This window comes from Nannospalax galili, unplaced genomic scaffold (assembly GCF_000622305.1).
Source record: "Nannospalax galili isolate Female #2095 unplaced genomic scaffold, S.galili_v1.0 scaffold172, whole genome shotgun sequence".
Lineage (NCBI taxonomy): Eukaryota > Metazoa > Chordata > Mammalia > Rodentia > Spalacidae > Nannospalax > Nannospalax galili.
This window is the reverse complement of record NW_008331824.1, coordinates 1628623-1648430: the sequence shown is the minus strand read 5'-3', so window position 1 is coordinate 1648430 and position 19808 is coordinate 1628623.

The window sequence follows — 19808 nt, the reverse complement described above, 5'->3', positions numbered from 1 at the left end:
TACCCCCCCCCACATCTCCACTGGCACCCTCCCATAGCACCCCCCACTGGAACCCATATACTCTGTCATCCATGTTAAGGCCCACCATGTCAAGTCAATGTCCCCAGATGTTCCCCACTGCAAGTGCATCTGGGAGGTCTAATCAGCCTATCTAGGGTCCCTTCTTTTTTTTTAGGAAGATCAGTTCTTCCTCACCTAGAAGCAATCAGTTGCCAATATTTCTTCAGCTAAGGGTATGTTGTTCATTTCCTCAGTTCTATGCTGGGTTTTGTTTGCATGAATTTGCATGGCACTTGTGTATGCTGACACCATTGCCATAGAATCTTATGAGCAGGGTCCCGGGAGTATGTAGGACTCTGTTTCCATGTCCTCCTTGGCTCTTACAATCTTTCTGCCCCCTCTTCAGACATGGTCCCTGTGCCCTGGTTTAATATAGGAGTCCTGTCCAAGAACCAGCATTCTGCAGAATCTTAATCTCTATTTTTGTTCATTTGTGACCTTATGTGTTCCTGGCCCTTTGTGGTATGAGGGAGCTTCATTGATGAGAATTGAGAGCTTCATTAGTGTCCTCTTCATTACCCATGTACAGGATTTAGAGCAATAGAGCTGTAACTGATCTGAAACTACTTCCCCTGAAGGCTCGCTCTCATAGCTTTGGAGAGCAATATGAAGGTACCAAGGGAAAACATCAGTTGATGGGCCAACACCAGCTTCAAGACCAAATAACCACATCAACGGTCAGCACAGCATACAACATTGATCCAGTAATGGCACTTCTATCTTGGGGGAAATCAGCAGCAACCTAATTGGACTAAAAGCCCATTCAATGGGAGAAAACTCAAGTGTGATACTATAAACACAACCAAATATACATGGCTGGAGTGGCCATAGATCTTAGAGAAAATCCTAAGACTGTCACATTGCTAGACTAATGTAATTTCTTACGATGTGCAAAATATGTATCCTTATAGTTAAAGACAAATATCCCAGTCACCACTCATCAGAGAAGCTTATTTTGTGCTAGTCAGAGACTATTACCAAGTCCCACAACTGGTCACACACAGACATTGTCTGTGAATTGCCCAGGCCTAAGTGACACATCTACAATACAACCTCTACACCTAAGGCTCACGGAACACAGAATTTGCTTTCTAAAATCAACAAGTTTCACTTGCATGTATTTACGATATACGGTATAATATTTGATACATGTTGACACTGAAGAATATCAAAACCAAGATAATTATCATATGCATTATCTCACATAGTTGTTCTTAATGTATAACCTAGGTTGGCCTTAAACTTGTGGTATTCATGCCTCAACCTCCTGGATGTTGTCATTTGACTATGACACCATACCTGTCCCTTTAATTTTAGATTCCACGACTTCTCTGTGGTTCTGTGCCTGGTTTATTTCACTTAATGTAATGTCCCTCAGGTTCATAAATGTTATTATTGTAGATGCGGGATCTCCTTTTTAAGGGCTGAATAGTATTCCATTGTGTATATATAGTATATTTTCTTTATCCATTCATCTGTTAATAGATGTTTAGGCTGACTATTGTGAATACTGTTTCAGTGAACATGAGAATGCCAATATCTCCCCGACTTATTTCCATTAGGCTTATAGCTAGCAGTGGGGCTGCTGAATTGCTGTGCAGAAAGCTTCCCATTTTCCAGGTCTTGTGTTCTCTAGATGCTTAGAGTGTTCAAGGCAGGTACATCCCTGCCCTGTAAAGCCAACATCCTAACAGGAGAGACAGAGAAGTAAATTTCAGAAATGCTGACTATAGAAGAGGGGTAACTCTCTGAAGAGGGGTAATTAAGTCTGGCTTAGGTCCGGTCTATCCAGTGTGAGTCTGGAAGGAAGAGAAAAGAGGACGATGAGCTAAGCTAGGTGTGTGTAGGAGACAAGGGAGTACTTCTGGAAGATGAACTAGGTGTATGAATGCCTACAGCATGTTCGAAGACCTTAAAGAATGCCTCCCCTCCCACGCCTGGCCAAATGTGTGCTTCTGTGCCAGGATAGGCATTCATTCTCTGCTTTCTTTCATGCTGGGCAGAAGGGGCTCAGGTTGAATCCACAAGTCATGTGCCACTTATATTAGTTGCTTCTCTGTTGCTGTGAAAAAATACGATGCCAGGGCTGCTTCTGGGCAGGGGAGAGAGGGAGTATAATCTTTCAGAGCACACAATGTTAGTTACTTTTCTCTGGCAGGAGGCATCTGTAAGCCATCACTGTCAATGGTCTTAGGAGCTGGAACTCAGCACAGCAGATAACAGGGGTTCTGGATGGGATGGTGCCCCTTTTCACTAATATTCCAGACCTGGGCTGCATCAATGGAAATGACGAGCACATTCTTCTATCTCGTGGTGGTATCCATCCTTTGACATATCTATGACTGCTTTTGAGTTCAATGGCAGAGCTAAGCAGTTGTGGCTTAGAGCCATGGCCTCCGAAGCTCCAGTATTTACTATCTAGCCCCCTATACAAAAGGTCTGCCAAGCAGTGCCCTAGAGACCCCTCTTGGGGATTAGACCAGGGATAGACTTTGCCTAGGTAAAACTCCTGGTCTAGTCTCCTTGCTCTGGTCTTTTCCCTTCTTTACTACCCTTCCTCCTTTAGGAGATTCTTTTCTTGAAGATCTTTCTCTCCACTAAACACTTGCCCACATATCCCAGTCTCTGTCTCTCATTTGAGGGAACCTACTTGAGACATAGCCAAGCAATAAATATTCACAGATCGAATGGATTCTTTGCTAAGTTGCATGAAAGAGACAATAAGAGCTGGACAGGAACTTGTAGGAGCATGGTGAAAAGGTTAGGCTTGGACAGAAGGACAGATGGGAAAGGCTGGCATGGATTTGACTCACCCAGCCTCACTTTAGTTCAGGCACATACCTGGTCCCAGGACAAGACTTGACTGATGCAGGTGACCAAGACAGCCAGCCTGTGCTGTACTGGATAATGAATGAATGCGTGAATGGCAATTAACCAAGCTTGTACTGCAGCCTCAAGAACTTATTTCCTTGCTGCCCATTCTAAGCATTTGGCAGTGGGAATGGAAGGACCAATCTTATTTCATATCTGTGGAAAGACTCACTGACAACCAGCTCCATATGTACCAAAGGGAAGCATTCTGGGCAGCCTCGGTCTGCTTTGTCTGAAAGCTTCCTCAGTAGATTTTCACCCTGCTTGGCCGCTTCCAAAGGAGAGACTCATAGTCAGGGTATAAGCCTTTGATTGGGTCACATTTACCAGGAAGCAGGACTACAGTGGTTAAACAGACATGCACCAAGCTCTCCTCCCGCTCATCTTGTCACTCCTCCAATTTAGGTGAGTTCGTCTAGACCAGACATATCACCTCTCAAGGCATCTCTACCATGCTCCATATACACTAGGGGTCTCTTGGGTGGGTGGTACCAGTCATGCCTCTAATAGCCAAAGCTCTTCTTCAGTGTCTTCTGAACTGGGTTAAGGGAAGATGACTCCTAACAATGATGTTTATAGACTAGCTTTTTCCAAAGACTCTTCCATCAGACCATTGACGATTGACCCAGTTAATAACTGAGTGGCCTTTGCTTCTATTTGGCTGATGCTCTTTGCTTGTGTGCTCTTGAGGAACTCAACCAAGAGTGGAATGAAACTGGGGACACAATTTGCCTCTCTACCACTAAAAGAAGTGTGGCTAACAAGACACCTGCAATCTCAGTAACCTGTCGGTTCAGCAGAACTAATGATGGGAAATAAAAGTTTAGCGAGTACGCTCCTGCTGAAAAGAACACTTGGGAACGCCTTCCTAGGTTTTGGTTGCCTCTCTTTTCCCATTTAGATGTCCCCAAGTGCATACCTGTGAAAAGTTCAGGCACAGTTCTGAACATATGGTGTCAGTGTCCACAGCCCAGGTTGCTTTGATCTTCTTCATGCATTTGTGACACTGAGGTCGTTGTTCTGGGGGCCCAGGCACAGGATTCTACCAAGGACAAGAAACAGGAATAAGAGCCTTTTGAGAACCAGTTGCACGCTAACCATGGTGCTAAGAACTTTCCATAGATTTCATCCTTACTTTATAGAAGAGACACTCCCATGCAGTGAGGGACTTGCTGGATGCCACATGGCTATTAAGGTGAGAGAGAGGGTGTGATCCCACTTCTGTCCATCTACATGATTTTACCTTTCTTTGTCATGCTGGTATCATGAGTCTCAATTAGAGGCTACTCAAATGGTGAGGGTGGAGGTCAGTGGTGTGCCTAAATGTTCTTGAACATACAGGACACAGTCATGGTACATTGTGCCTACCACACGACAGAGAATTATCCTGCAACTGTCATAATGTGGGGAGTGACGTGCTATCAGCTATTAACGCCTGTAGGACCAACTTCCCTGTGGGATTAAATGGTCTCCATCCTCCAGGCATTAGGACAGAGACACCTGTGTCAGCCAGAACAACTGAGACATGCAGGAAGGACAAATTTGTTGGGAGAGATAGTTTGGAACCCAGAGCAGGCTGTGTGTGGTCTGACTGTGTCTCCTTCAAACTCAGGGGGAAACTGAATCTCCTGAATGGCTGTGGTTGGAGGCTTGGATTTGGGGAGGCGGTTAGACCTTGAGGATGGGTTCTTTACTGATAGGGTTGGTGCCTTTAAAAAGAAACTTCAGGGCAAGGCTTTTGGAAAAGAAGAATCACTTCCAAGGTCCTGCCTGGGTCAGACTCATCTCCAGCCTTCCTTGCCTGGCTCTTTGTATCATGGGCTGCTCCCTTTGAAAGGTAATTAGTATCACCCACCCTCCTCCTAAGGTTTTTGCATTGATGAGATTCACCTGAGCACTTCCCCAGCATGTCTCATTGACTGAGCTTAAAGGTCACCTGTGCACACAGCGCTTGCTCATCTGCACTAGGAAGTAGCACCTTCGATGGTTCCCACTGTGCCACCTGCTCCCAGGGCATTCATCATGAACTACAGCCCACCCACTGTCCATTCTCCCCAGTCACCACTGGAACTTGACTTTCAAGTTACAGATGTGTCTCTTGGCTCTCTCACCTCTTGTCTCCAGGAGATGCTGAGTCAGAGTTCAAATGCTGAACACTGAACAAAGCTGCCATGTCAGGTTAGCCTACATATTTCATTTAGCAAGCGGGACCTTTGGAATTCCAATTGCTATTACAGGTAAATAAAGCATGAGGTCCATATTTGGCTCTCCCTGTCCATTTTCCTTCCAGCTCATGAGAAGCAGCATGAATAATATATTCAGAGGTTTTTTTGATTGAACTGTCAGCATGATTTATCTTGTAGCATCTTCTTGCCTCTCCCCTTTGTAAATAATGGTGTGTCTTCGGAGGTTTTTGCTAACATTTGTCTTGCTAATTTGCCTAAGGGGGAAAGATTGTGGTATTGCTATTTTTTAGCCCCCCCACCCCCATAATGGGTTTGGAGGGAAAAATTTCCCCTGGATGGCAGTGGAACTCTAAAAAAAAAAAAAATCAAGGTTATATGGTGCATTGATTCCTTGCTGTTTTACAAACTGCCTCAGACTCATTTCACAACTTGAGAATAATTCAAATTGGAAATCACCTCCTTTAAAACCATCAAATTAATGGTATTCCCATTACGCTCCATGCCCAACCATGTGAACAGTGGAGCCTGCGCTACAGTTGCTAGAATTCTGCATCACAGTAAATAGTGCCCTAACAAGACAGAGATTACTCTCCTCCTGTGGAGTTCTCCAGCAGCAACATTACTTCAGGAGGCCAGAATGGGCTCAGGGGCTGCCTCTCTAAAGTGCACAGAGACCAGAACAATCATGGACCTCTGAGTATAGTATAGAAAATGGTGCTTCATAGAGTCTGTCTTCCTGAATTGTTGGAACCTCTTTGGACACCCCTAGATAACTGCCATGGGGAAGGAAAGGTTGCAGATGAGCATGCTAGAATCTGTGGCTCCATGTGTACGTGTGTGTGTGTGTGTGTGTGTGTGTGTGTGTGTTTGTAGATGGCAAACTAGAGTATCTCTTCCCACCCACTCACCCTTCTCCCCTTGCTCTCTCTCAGCTCCCACATCTTATCAATCACAGCGGTCAATTTTAGTTCCTAAAATATTGTTTTGAATCAGATTCTTTTCCTTATTCACTCTCTATTTCTCTAGCCTGAGTTCCCAAAGGCTCTTGCTGTCTCTAAACCGATAGCCCAATGCCTAGCAGAGTTGTCTGATGAGCTTTTAAGATATACCAGTGCTCAAACTACACTTCCAGAGAGTGCAATTTAATTGGTCTGAGGTTAGGTCCTGGCATTGGATTTTGAAAATGCTCTCTGGTGAGTTGAGTATGCGACCAGAGTTTGGCTCAGCCTTGACTTCATGCAACAAATAGAGGTACGGGTGTTGAGGCATGTCTGAACGCCTCCCCCAACTGCTTGGAACCCAGGGATACTTCCTGCAGTCTTCAGAGCAGAGTGCAAGGTCTCTCCCGAGTGACCTAACACTAGCCTGCCTCTGGAGTCCTGTGTCTCCCCCGCCTCCCATGCCAGGAAGCCCAGCAGAACCTGTTTGCTTGTCAGTCTTGAGGACAGCTATCCTGTTGGTGCCTCCAGATCTTTGCATGTCTTGTGTTTGTGAATCTCAAATGTCCCTTATCCCTAATCTACATGCAGATATGTGTTCAATAATTTTCAAAGCTTGTTTTAGGTTTTTTTTCTGAAAACTCCCTCTCTAGTGCCCTGCTTTGCACTGTCATATTTTTTGTTGCGCACTGGTCACAGGAGTATCTGATTTCTTTTTGTACAAGTCCTCCTGTTAGATGCTGAGAGGCTGTAACATATCCATGGTAGCCCAGTGCTGAATGCTGCCATGGGTGTGCTGTGAATGCTCAACAGGTGCACACTATGAAGTTTTTTCCAAATGCCAGTTCTAGAATGTTCTCTTCTGTTCTCAAGTAACATTCCATTTGGACATCCTCAAGTGCATACCTGTAAGAAGTTCAGACACAGAGAGTCTGTAAGGACTATACTGGATTAGTACAATGTCGGGAAATATAAAAGCAAGTAAACAAGCAAGAATCAATCTGTATTATACCTGTAATCCCACAATTTGGGAAGCTGAGGTAGGAGAAGCTGAGTCTTGGGAAACAGCTCAGTTGGCAAAGTATTTGCCTTAGAAGCTGAAGGAGTTGGATCTCCAGAATCTGGGTAAAATAAGTTGGGTGTGATGATGTGCACTCATGATCCCAGAGCTAGGGAGGCAGAGACAAGCTGAGCTTACTGGTCAGCCATCCTAGCCTACTTGGTGTGTTCCAGGTCAGAACAGAAGCAAGGTGGATGGCTCCTGAGGAATGATACCTAAGGATGCCCTCTGGCCTCCATGTACATATGTACTCATAGATATATGGACCTGAGCACCCTTGAACATGGCGGGGAGGGGAGAAGAGAGCGAGCCTGGGCTATATATCAAGATGCTGTCTCAACAAAACAATATAGACAATGTGGGCAGTCTGGTACTGAAATCCTGGTTTCATTGCCCACTCCTTACCAGCTGTGTGGCCTTGAAAGGTTATTTAACGTCTCTGAGCCTGAATTTTCTTATCTACATGATAGTGTTAATCATAACTAATTCGTTGGTTGTGATAAAGATTAGACTATAGAATGAGTTAGGTCCCTATCAAGAAATCAGGCATCATAAGATAGGCAAATGTTTAACTTACTAAATTAGTGACTAGGGAGAGAGCTTAGTAAAGTGTTTGTTATGCAAGCATAAGAATCTGAATTTGATCTCTAAAACCCACATTACAAAACTAGGTGTGTGCATGCTGTCATCAATGCTGTAAGTTCATATGGGAAAGTTCACAAAAGCCTGGAAAACTCTGTTTCTTTGTGGTCACCCACGACCCCTGGCAGGCTCCAGTGGATGGACTCACACTGAGGGACATCTGAGGACACAACCTTGACTCAAAAGGCCTTAACATATATGACAGAATACATGAAATCCAGTGGGGTGGCTATGGGGTGATGCAGATAGAGGAGGGATGTCTAAATATGATTAAGATGTGTTGTATGAAGTGGGCAAAGCTTCCTCATGCAAGAGTGTGATGCACACAGGTCACAACTGGTCAAGTGTAGAGAATAAGAGACTGCAGAGTGTGTGTCCCTGGATAGGACTCCTGTAGTAAACCTCACCCACCCAGGGCTCAGGGACCACTGCAGAACACAGGCGGAAAGACAGTAAGAGCCAGGGGTGGTGCATGACCATAAGAAAACAGAGTCTTCCAGGCCTCTGGGAACTTGCTCATATGAACTTGTAGCAATGGTGTCAGCATGTACAAGACCTGTGCAACTCAATCAGACAAAAATCAACATAGAACCGGGGAAACGGGTAGGAGGCCCCAAACTTAGGCAAGGAACTATTGGCAGCTGATCATTGTCGGGTGAGGGAGAGTTGACACTAGATAGGGAATGACACTGTGTAGGTTAAACAAGCTCTAGTGGATAAACTCACACCGAGGGACATCTCGGTACCCAAACTTGACATGATAAATTTTAACATATATGACAGAATGCAGGAAATTCTATGGGAGGGCTAAGGACAAGGGTTAAATATGATTAAGATTGTATGAAATCCACAAAAATTCAATAAAAATACACATTGCAAAAAAATTCAATTAAAAATAAACTAGACTGGGTATGGTGGTGCATTCCTTTAATCCCAGCACTCAGGAGACAGAGGCAAGCAAGCGAATCTCTGTGAGATCAAGGCCAGCCTGGTCTACATAGTGAGTTCCAGGCCAGCTGTGGCTACAGGGAGACCCTAGGTATAGTGACATGTACTCATCCCAGTGCTGAGGAACCAGAGAGCTGGATCCCTCAAACAGTCAACCAGCCTAGCCTAATGGGCACATTCCAAGTTCCAGAGTAAAACCCTATTTCACAAAAGCAGGGTGGACAACCTGAGGTATGACACTCAAAGTCAGCCTCTGGTAGCCACACACATGTGCTCACAAGTGCACACACCTTCACACATGGAAAGAGGCTCCTAAACACATGCAGATAGATGGCCCCCACATAGCAATCCTCAACAGTACAAACATGAGCAGAGCCCCTCTGTTGGATATTTTGTGCAACACCATGAACCCAATGAGGCTGAATTCCCCAGGGCAACCTCAAGAAGCAGGCGTTACATTATTTCCTTTCTAAGATCAAAGTTAAGGCTTTGAATAACTCATAGAGGCCTAAGTGGACACGTGCAGCTACACCAGGTGGACAGTTCTGTCTATACTTCCTGTCCATTCAGTCTGGCCCCACTAGCCCACTTCCTTCCGGGACTCTGTGGGGTTTTGATTAGCTCCCAAAGCAAGCCCTGAAGGGCCTCCTGACTGGTTAACAGTATGAAATGAATTGACTGTTTATTGCATTCTGTTGCCCCTTCTCAAGCCCAACCTTGAGAGGAGGCTTGCAAACATCTGCCCATGGGATGGTGAATTGACGATCCTTCTTGTTGGTAATTAGGACATGCTAATGTACCCTGCTGGTAATTAGCACATTAATGTAGCATGGGTGGTATTGCTTAGAGTGATTGAAAGGTATGGCAGTCTCAGAGCATTATTAACATCGGAGCTGGAAGCTTCTGGGATGTGCTATCCATGGGACGTTAGGCAGGCTGGAGCTCCAGAGCTGAGGCACCTGGAGGTGCAGCCCGTCTGTGTTATGTTTGTGCTGTATGAACTGGATAAGCCATTTTCCCTCTCTGGACTTCAGAGGTGAAAACAAGTGATTTGATTATTGTGGCGGGGAATTCATGGTGCAGTGAAGTTGCCCACTGCGTGGCAGTTAGGAAACAGAGAGGGGGCGGTCAGAGGACAAGGCTGGGGACAAAAATATACCCTTCAAGGCCATACCTCAGTGATCTACATTCTCCTGCTTTCTAGACTTGCCGCCACTTTCCAAGAGCCTGTTAAGCTACGACTCCATCAATGGATTAACCCATTCATGAGGTCAGAGCTCTTGAGTCAATCACCTCCCAAAGCCACCACCTCTAAACACTGCTGTGTTGGGAACCAAGCTCTCAACACATGAACTTCAGATCCATGCCATAACCATGGGGAGGTCACAGCTAAGCATCTACTGGGTTAGGGGAGAAAAGAGCTTCCTGCATGCTGAGACTCTTACATGCAAATTACTGTGCTTTCCATTCCTTTTCATGTTGTCTTTTTCATCCAAAGACACTAAGCCTTAGAAAGTGTCAGTGCAAGCCTATAAATTTACACCACTAGTTATTTGCTGAACTGGAACTTCATGCCAAATCTTGGATACCAGCACCCCAGTCCTTAGCCCTCACCACACTGTTTAAATAAAGCTACAGGAAACTCCTGGCTGCTGGGATCCCAAGACTCCTTATTGAAACACTGTAGCCCTCATGTCCTCAAAGAAATCCTTTGTGATAAAAACAAACGACATTAGAGTCCTCGGTGAAGTCAATCACAGATGTGACTAGAAGCCACTTTCAGAATTCAATAAGGTGTGGGGTTCTGCCACTATGAAAATTAGCATGCCCCAGTATGCTGCTCCCAAGTATTCATGTAAAGAGCCCTAAGTCAGCATTCCACAAAGACACCTGCTCATCCATGGTTATTGTTGTCATCTTCAGAATAACTAAACTATAGAGTCAGCCCCAGGTGTCCATTCAACCCTAGAAGCACAAAGAAATCATGGTACATGGTACTACTCAATCATAAAGAAGAACAGAATTATGTCATTTGTAGGAAAGTGGATAGAACTGGAGATCACTGTGTTAAGCAAAATGTCAGACTCATAAAACAATTGTCACATGGTTTCTATGGCATAAGGTAGAAGGGGGATTGTTGGAGGAGGAAGGGGACTAGTGGGATGGGGAATGCGGGGCAGAGGGTAGTGGAGGGGAATATGGTAAATGCATGACACATTTGAATGAAAATGCTCATCAAAACACGTCACTCTATGTGGTAAGTTACACTGATAAAAATTAAAAATAAAAAGAGAATCTAGGCATTCAAGCCCACCATATCACGGAGGCACATTTATTGAGGCACTCTGCAGCTGACCTAAAGTCTGCGCAGCACTGCCTGCCTGACCAGAATTCTTAATTTTTGCAATTTCACACATGAGTACTGTACTTATACCATCTCCATCTCCCTACTCCTTGGATTCATGACCTGTTCTTATATAATTATTGTTACGTATATGCATATATTTGTACAGCTTATTGAGTCCATTTAATGTTGCTTTTATATACATGTGTTTAGGGCTGACCACCCTAAACACATGTACATAAAAGCAACATTAACCTATTATGGAGCTTGTCCCTGGACAAGGCTGATTTGCCCTCTCTCAGCAGACATTGATTGCCTGCAGCTCTTCATCTAGAGATGGAACCTTGTGAAATTTCCCCCATCCACATTGGTACATTAACTGGGGGTGTAATTATGTGGGTCTTGTTTACTCAGTCACATTGTTGAGAAACCATGGGCTCAGCTTCCCTGTTATGTCTAGAAGTTCTTGGACTATTCCAGACATCCTTCCCTCTCTTCCACAATGTTCCGTGAACCTTAGAGTTTGAGCTATGTTTTTGATTGCATCAGTTAGAGCTGGGAATCCGTGGTCACTTATTCTCTGAATTTTGACAGTCATTAGCAGCCTTCTTTTGCTTCAGAAGGAAGCTTCTTTGATGAGGGGTGACAGCTATACTTTCCTGTATGTATAAGGGTAAGTGCTTAGTCTACAGTAAGAATCTATCTTGATTTAGGAAAACAGCAGCAATAGTTTCTCCTCTAGGTTCTATGACTTCTCCAGGTGTGGATCGTTGGCTATGTTTACAGCACTAGACACAAGTTCCCTCCTACTGAGTAGCCTTAAGTTCAGTTAGACAGCTGCTGGTTACACCTGAGATATGTGTTACTATTGCACCATTGGGTTGTCTTGCCAGGCTGGGTATTGTTGTGGTACATAGGCTCTACCGCCAGATTACTCCTCCTTAGGCAGCTTGCATAGCATCTTCTGATACAATGAGAGCTAGTCCTCAGGGGTAGGCTTCCAGGTCTGTTCCAACTCACCACTGGGGATTATACTACATAGTATTTTATAAGCTTACTTAAACTTACATATTATATATGTATATGTAGTTTAAATGAAATTACATATGCCACATTATATATATTATATATAATATATAGGGGTGTGTGTTTATATTTTAAATGAAATTGCACCGCACAGGGTGATAATGGTCCCTGCAGGAGCATAGGCTGTCTAATAAACACCCCACTGCTAGGCAAAGGAAACTTCTTTTTGAATTATTGGTCAGGGGAGTCCAAAAGACTCCTCCAAACAATATAGCCTATTTCTATTGCTCCTGATTGCCTTTCAGAACTCAAAAATAAGATACCATTGCTGAAGACACCACATACTTGGGACATAGAACTTGTCAGAACTCTTTTTGACATCCTGTAGGATTGGGGGGGGGGAAAGTGGGAACGTGAGCCATTAATCTCATAGAAGTGCATAGAAGTGGGTCAGAACCCAGCGTGGAAGGAGCAGATGTGGCTTCCTTAGTTCTGGTTGTACAGAGACGAGAAACCCAGAGAACTCTGGGTGCTCATGCTCTCTCAATCATTCCGCTTTTCAGAGCAGGAAGCTCTGTCCAAGGTGCTAAGCAGGGTTGGTGTCTTAAGAAGACGACGGTTCACAGAATGTAACACATGAACAGCTCCAGAGACGGCACCTGAGGCAGTACCATTGTCTGCGGAGAGGAGACGTTTGCCACAGCAATCTCAGTGGGATTGTGAGTGTGAAGACCTGGTATTAACACGGGGAGAGGAGAAGTAGATGCGGCAGTCTTGGGACACACTTGTGAGTTTGGCAGGGTGTTGAGCCCAAAAATACATTGGGAGCTTGAGTAGGTGCTTAATTAAATTTGTTGACTGAGGTTTTTTTTTTTTGTTTTTTTTTTTAACCATTTTAGTTCTTAGTTACTTCCTGTTCACTAGTTTGATTGCTGCTAAGGGAACAACAATGGTGTTTTGTGATTGCTTATTTTAAGTGGTAATTTATGGAGGTCAGTCTACTGAAAAGAACCCATATGTATCACTGTATTCACCAGAGACTGTGGTGAGGGTGCTCACTGCTGTGGGTGATGCGGGCCACTGCTCTAAGCCATTAACACAGATAATTAAACGCTGGCTACAACACATCCGTCTCTTCTTTTGTTATCCATTTTAGTTCTCTGTTTGGAAGCAGGGACCATGAAACCCAAAGATGCCACGTATTAGCCACGTAACCTTGGCCTGTCACCCAGTCTCCACTGTGCCTGTTTACTTTTCTGTTACAATGGTGGATGATCACAGAACTTGCTGTAAAGGGGTTAATGGATAATTGGATGAATTCATACCTATGACAGGGCTAGAGAGACACATGGATCATAGTCAGTGTTCCAGGTGATGTTAGTTATCTTGGAAATGTTTAAATGGCTAGTGTATCCTAACTCATTGACAGTGTTAGGGGTATAAAGGTGGACAAGACAAAAGTGACCCTTGTCTGTCTTCATAGGGCTTTGCAGACTGGGGATGTGGCCGAGAATCAAAGGGACAATTCCAGTGAACTTTAAAAATTTCTTTCTTCCTATCTTCTTTTCATTCATTCATTCATTCATTCTTTCTTTCTTTCTTTCTTGAGAGAGAGAGAGAGAGAGAAAGAGAGAGAGAATACCATTGTGCATATGTGGAAGTCAGAGAACAACTTTTGGAAATCAGTTTTCTCCTCTGACCATGTGTGTCTTAGGGATCAAACTCAGGTCATCAGGCTTGGCAGCAAGCACCTTTATCCACTGAGCCATCTCACCAGCCAAGGGGCCACATTTATAGTATGCATTATAAGGACACATTTGAACTCCATATTGCAGAAAAGAATCTACATAAACACTTGTACAACAATTTCCTCTGAAATGAAACCTTCCATTTTTGAAGGAAGCTGGGTAAACAATAGGATGTTCTAAAAGGAAGTAAACAACTCAGGAGCTTCACCAGGTCCCTGAAATTGACCAGGTTCACTAAGCCTCTCCCTCCTTGAGCATATATAAGCCCTAGGGACTGTTGAGAGATGCTCTCAGACCAGGAGAGACAGATCAGTAGAGCTGTCTGGAAGAAGCAGAGACCAGCTGAGCTGACTGGGAGATGCTCAGATCAGTGGACCTTCCTGGAAAGGACACGCTCCAACCTGTCCACCTGCCTGAAGGTTTGTACAATGTGCTCCAGGTTTCCTGCTTCCTGAACTGTCACCATGCTTGGACGGGCTTTGACAATGCAGCTGTCTTTGAGTCATTTCTGCTCCTGTAAATAACCGCTCACCTACACCCCTGTAAATAACTCTAATAAAACTCATTGGTCCACGGAGTTGGATTTTGGTGGCATCTTGCCTTGGACCTGTCTTTGGTTCCCTACCTGGTATGAGGAGATATTTGCTCACATCTCCCCAGGAGCAGTCTCACACAAGACTCCAGTAGCTCGACACATACACACCCTCCTCAGTCAAAGTGGTACCCAAGGGAGCACAAGACTGATAGCAGCCCACGCTTACCAAATCCACAGGCCACAAGTTCCTGATACCTGCTGTGCAGAGAGCCAGTGGTGAGGAAGAGGAGCAGGAGGCGGTAAGAGATCGGCCTTGGCACCCTGGATCTAGCCGACATCTGACCAAAGGGGCAAGGCTGAGCTCTGGAATCAATGGCTGTCTTTTAAAATTATTTTGTGTGTGTACATGTGGCTGCATGTTCATGTGTGTGCATGTGTGTGTGGGCTGAGAGTTCACATGTGTGTGGAAGCCAGACATCAACCTTGGGTGTAGGGTCTCACATTGACCTGGTACTCACCAATTTGGCTAGATTGGCTGGCCAGCCAGCCTCAGGAATTCATCTGTCTTCATCTCCTCAGCCTTGGGATCACAAACAATACCACTATGCTCAGCTATTTCACATGTGTGCTGGAGATCGAACTCAGGTCCTTATGCTCAGATCTTTATGTCTGCCTTGTCCTGGATGGAGGTGAGATAGAAGGCTGTTTTCCCCTGCCAGCTTCTTAGATCGCTGGATCTCTGAATAAGCACAGTTTAGAGATTTAATTCCCGTCACTGCCCATTGCGTTTCTATTGACAGGCATCTTGAGCTCCCAGCATTCATGTTACTGTGTAACCTATATTGAGATGGAGAAGGCTCAGGGTTCTAAACGTATCTAGTGGATTTCTAGTGAAGAAAATACTCCATGAAGAAGGTAGCTTCCAAGGTGTGCAGATGAGTGAGAGATGTGCTTTGGACTGGGGGAGAAGGAAGAGTCACGCACCTTCTCTTGCTCCTCAATTCATCCCCACACTGTCAGAAGAATCTTCATAAAGACCTAAGCAGAACTCCATTGTAGATGTGCAATGGCATCCCATTGCTGTGCAGGGACGCAGACCCCTCTTAGCACAGCCCTGGAGACCTGCGTCTGCATCTGTCTCTCTCTGGGTTCTATTCTCACTTGCTCTTAAGGCTCCGGGTAATTCTGGCCATTTTTACTTCACAGTACTCCATCTTCCTTCCTTCTTTGGGTATGTTAATCTCTACTTATCCTGTGTCAGAATGCTATGTTCTCAGTGGGCTCCAAGTTGGGGAACCTGGCTCTGATGCAGTTTCCATGTGCCTCTCCACCATGGCATAGCAGTTTATATGCTTGTATGTATGATTGTGACCATTCTTGTCTGCATGAGCTACAGATGGACATGCATCTGGGATGCCCTTAAACTCCAGTATTTAGCACACCCTGCACACAGCTACAGACTAGTGAGGGTTGGCAGAAAGAAGGATGGATCCATGAAGGTGGTGAGATTCCATCTAACAAACCCAACAAGCCAAAAGCCAAGCAGAGATTTCCACTGATTCTCTGGTGAGTATCAGCCTCTGTCTTCACTGTGGTGGGTCAAGACATTTGATCAGATGGGTCAGGGCACAGTAGTCTACAGCTGTCTATTTGGGCCTGGTCGGGGAGCCAAGTGACTCAAGGTCAAGTCTTGGGGCTTCAGTAAGGGTGTTGGAATGCATGTGGTAAGCAGAGTAGATAATACAAAGGTGCCCCAGTCATTAAATGTCCTGTTTTAAACATGTCAGTCCTTGTCATGTGTGCTCACTGTGGAGTGGAACTGTCAGGATCATCTGCAATGAGAAGTCAAGATATTAAAAGTGGGGTTGAGGGTGTAGCTCAGTGGTAGAGTGCTTGCCAAACATGCACAAGGCCCCAGGTTCCATCCTTGGACTTAGTGGTGATGCACATCTATAATCCTAGCACTTGGGAGGTGGAGGCAGGAGGATTAGAAGTTCAGAAGTTCAGGTCACCCTAGGCTATACAGTGAGTTCAAGAACAGCCTGAAATACAGGAGACCCTGTAACACACCCACCCACACACACACACATCAGGTCACCCTAGGCTATACAGTGAGTTCAAGAACAGCCTGAAATACAGGAGACCCTGTAACACACCCACCCACCCACACACACACACACACACACACACACACACACACACCTAAAACTTCTTTGTATAGAGTTGGGAGAATCATCTACACATCTAGGTGAGCCCTAGTGTGAAGAGAGAAAACTAGAGTTACATGACTCTGTTTATTCCCGTTTAGCTGTGGGTAGGACTCCGACAATCCCACAGCTTTCTTTGTGTACTTCTGATTCCATATGTGAAATGCAAAGAGTGGCATTGCAGCAAGGTTGTTACAAGGACTAGACGGAAGGTATTCAGAGAGGATGGCACCGGGCAGCACATGACAGCTGCCTGGTAAATGGTGCCCAGTGGCTGTCATTCCTCCTTTGCTCATTGCTCCTGACCCATGAATAAATAATGGATAGTGAAAGTTATACTTGAAAAAACAAAACAAATAAGCAAAAGTCATTGTGAAAACACCAAGTAGGTAAACATCACCTCGTGCCTGTTCATGGGATGAGTCTTTACTTAGGCTTGAAAAACAACAGTGAATAGGAAACAAAGACTCTGACTTCATAGAACCTAGACTTGGGGGTGTTTAACTTATTTATAAAGGATTTTGTTTGTCGTGAACCTCTGCTTTGACTGCCTCACATTGTTAAAAGAGGCTTCTCTGATGAAGGTTGAGAATCATACCAATCTATGGGTATAACTAAATGTTCAGAAGGAGAGCAAATATAGTCATGAACACTAGCAGCTGAGACCACCTGCACAAGATGGGACGGGGAAGGGGGCTAGTTCAGAAGAAAAAGGAGGTCCACAGGTCAACAGGTGTGAGAGGGAGAATAGAGAAGGTAATGAAGGTGATACAGGGGGATGTGATCATGGTACATTGTATATAAGCAAGAAATTGTCCCTCCAAAGTCACTAGGAACACATTGGTGTTTTTATTCAGTCCCTTATTTTACATTCATTATTTTTACTTAATCTGCGACAGAAATATGTCCCTGTATTGTTTATAATGTTTTGCATAAATCATTCTTAATGATTGTATAATGTTCCATATAATGAATGAATTTACTAAACCAATCACCTATCATTAGACATTTGTTCTTAAAGACTCTCCCATCCCCCTCCCTGCTGTGCTATGCCAGGTCTGCTTAGGACAGTTTCAGATCTGAAACATTTGGATGAACAGCTACATGGAGACTTTGAAGACTCTTGGATCATCCCACGCAACTGTGTTTAGCAGTGCCTAAGCAAAGCCCACTTATGTTTTTATCAAATATTTCATATGATGTCCCTTTAAAAAGAGAGAGGAGATTAAAAATTCTGCAAAGAAGATACAGAGTTAAGGCCAAATTAATCATCAGAGCTTAGCGTGGAATGCTAAATATTAATGTTCCTCTTTAGTATGGGTAGTGCATTGTGTACAGTTCATCTGAATATAAATGGTCCAGATTGTGACATTGCATTATTCACGTTGAATCGAGTGTCCATGCTCTGGATAGCACATCATTCAGATATGCAGCTTTCTCACTAATTAATTAGCGGGTAGAAAATAAATTGTGTTCCTCAGGAAGGGAGAAAAGGGGCATGATGTTTATTGAGCATTTATTATGTGCTGGAGATTTAATATAAATCATCTCACCTAATGAGTAGCCTTGAATTCAGTAAAGGATGCACTGCAGACTCCTTCCCCAGGCTTCAGCATCTCTCCTCCCTCCACCTCATGTCCTCACCTGGTTGGTGATGCTCAGTTAAAGAGTCCCTGAGCTGTACTGCAACACTGTTGGAAAGGCATAAAAGGTGGTCAGTGACAGAAAATGAAGATCCTGGTAAGGGAGAGTCATGTGATGGGGCTGACACAGAGGTTTGGTGGTCAATTGCAATTTGCTTCTTTTGTTTTTTCCCCTTGTGGCAATTCAATCTCTCTCTCTCTCTCTCTCTCTCTCTCTCTCTCTCTCTCTCTCTCTCTCTCGGCCAGAGGTTGATGTTGGGTGTCTTCCTCAATTACTTTCTACCTTATTGTTTAAGACAGTTTTTGTCACTGAACCTGAAGCTCACTGATTTGACTAGACTGGATGGCCAGCAAGCCCCAGGGATCCTCCAGCCTCCACCTCCCAGAGCTGTGATTACAAGAGCATGCCACCATGCCTGGCCTTTTCCATGGATGCTGGGGATATCAACTCAGGTCCTTATGCTTTCTCAGCAAGTACTTTACCAACTGTACCATCTCTTCCTTCCCAGTTCAACTAATTTTGAGTATGGCCCACTCAGTGTCAAAGACCTCTTAACCACGTTTAAGAAGGGTGATAACGAATTCTTCATCGTTCAGTTACCCCTTCAGAAACACTGAGCTGAACTTCTCATGAGCTTTAGAAATGCAGTGATCTTACGTCATGAGTACCAGCTTCTGTTATCCTTAACAATCATTTGGAAGGATGTAGATAAATGACCCTTGGTCTCATACGAACATAGAAAATTCTATGGAATGGTGCGACATCGAACAAACGGTATTCTTATGTTTTATTTAAAAACTTACACACAAGGGAGGCTGGAGAGATGGCTCAGTGGTTAAGAATACTGGTGGTTCTTGCAGAAGACCCAGGTTTGAATCCCAGCACTCACATGGCAGCTAACAACTGTCCATAACTACAGTTCCAAGAGATCTGATGGCCTCTTCTGTCTTCTGCAGGCATTGCACAACATGGGTGCACTTACCTACATGCAGGCAATACACACATACACATAAAATAAAAATTTTAAAAAGCCTTACACATAAGGTATAAGCATCTTATTATATCACCCTGAGCACCTTCCATACCTTTTAGTTGATGGCCCCTTCTTCTGCAGACCCAGTGCAGACATTCACAGATCCTGTGGGTTCATGGTGCAATGGCTACGCCTTGCCTAAAAGAATCCATCAGACTCCATTGGAGAGGTCCAATCCAATAGTCACACAGGTGGCCCTTGTTAAACTAAACAAAACCAAAACAAAAGTAATGAATCTGGGAAAGGGATGTGCAGAGCGGAGGGAGGGTTGGTATCTATAGATGGGAAGGAGATTTAAAGAAAGGACGGGAAGACGGGGTAATCAGAATGCATTATAGTCATGTGCACAATTGTCAAATAAATTGGCATGGCAGCCTGTGCTGGAGGGGAGAATGGAAGTGAACCAGTTTTCATTTGCTTCTGTTGAGAATACATACAGTCCACCAGCCCTAACAGACAGCGTGTACTTTGCCTTCTCAGCACCCATCAGCTTTCCTTCAGTTGTAGGTACAAGAAGTAAATAGAGACTAAGTGTCCCCAAATCACTTGGGAACTCCGAGCACATG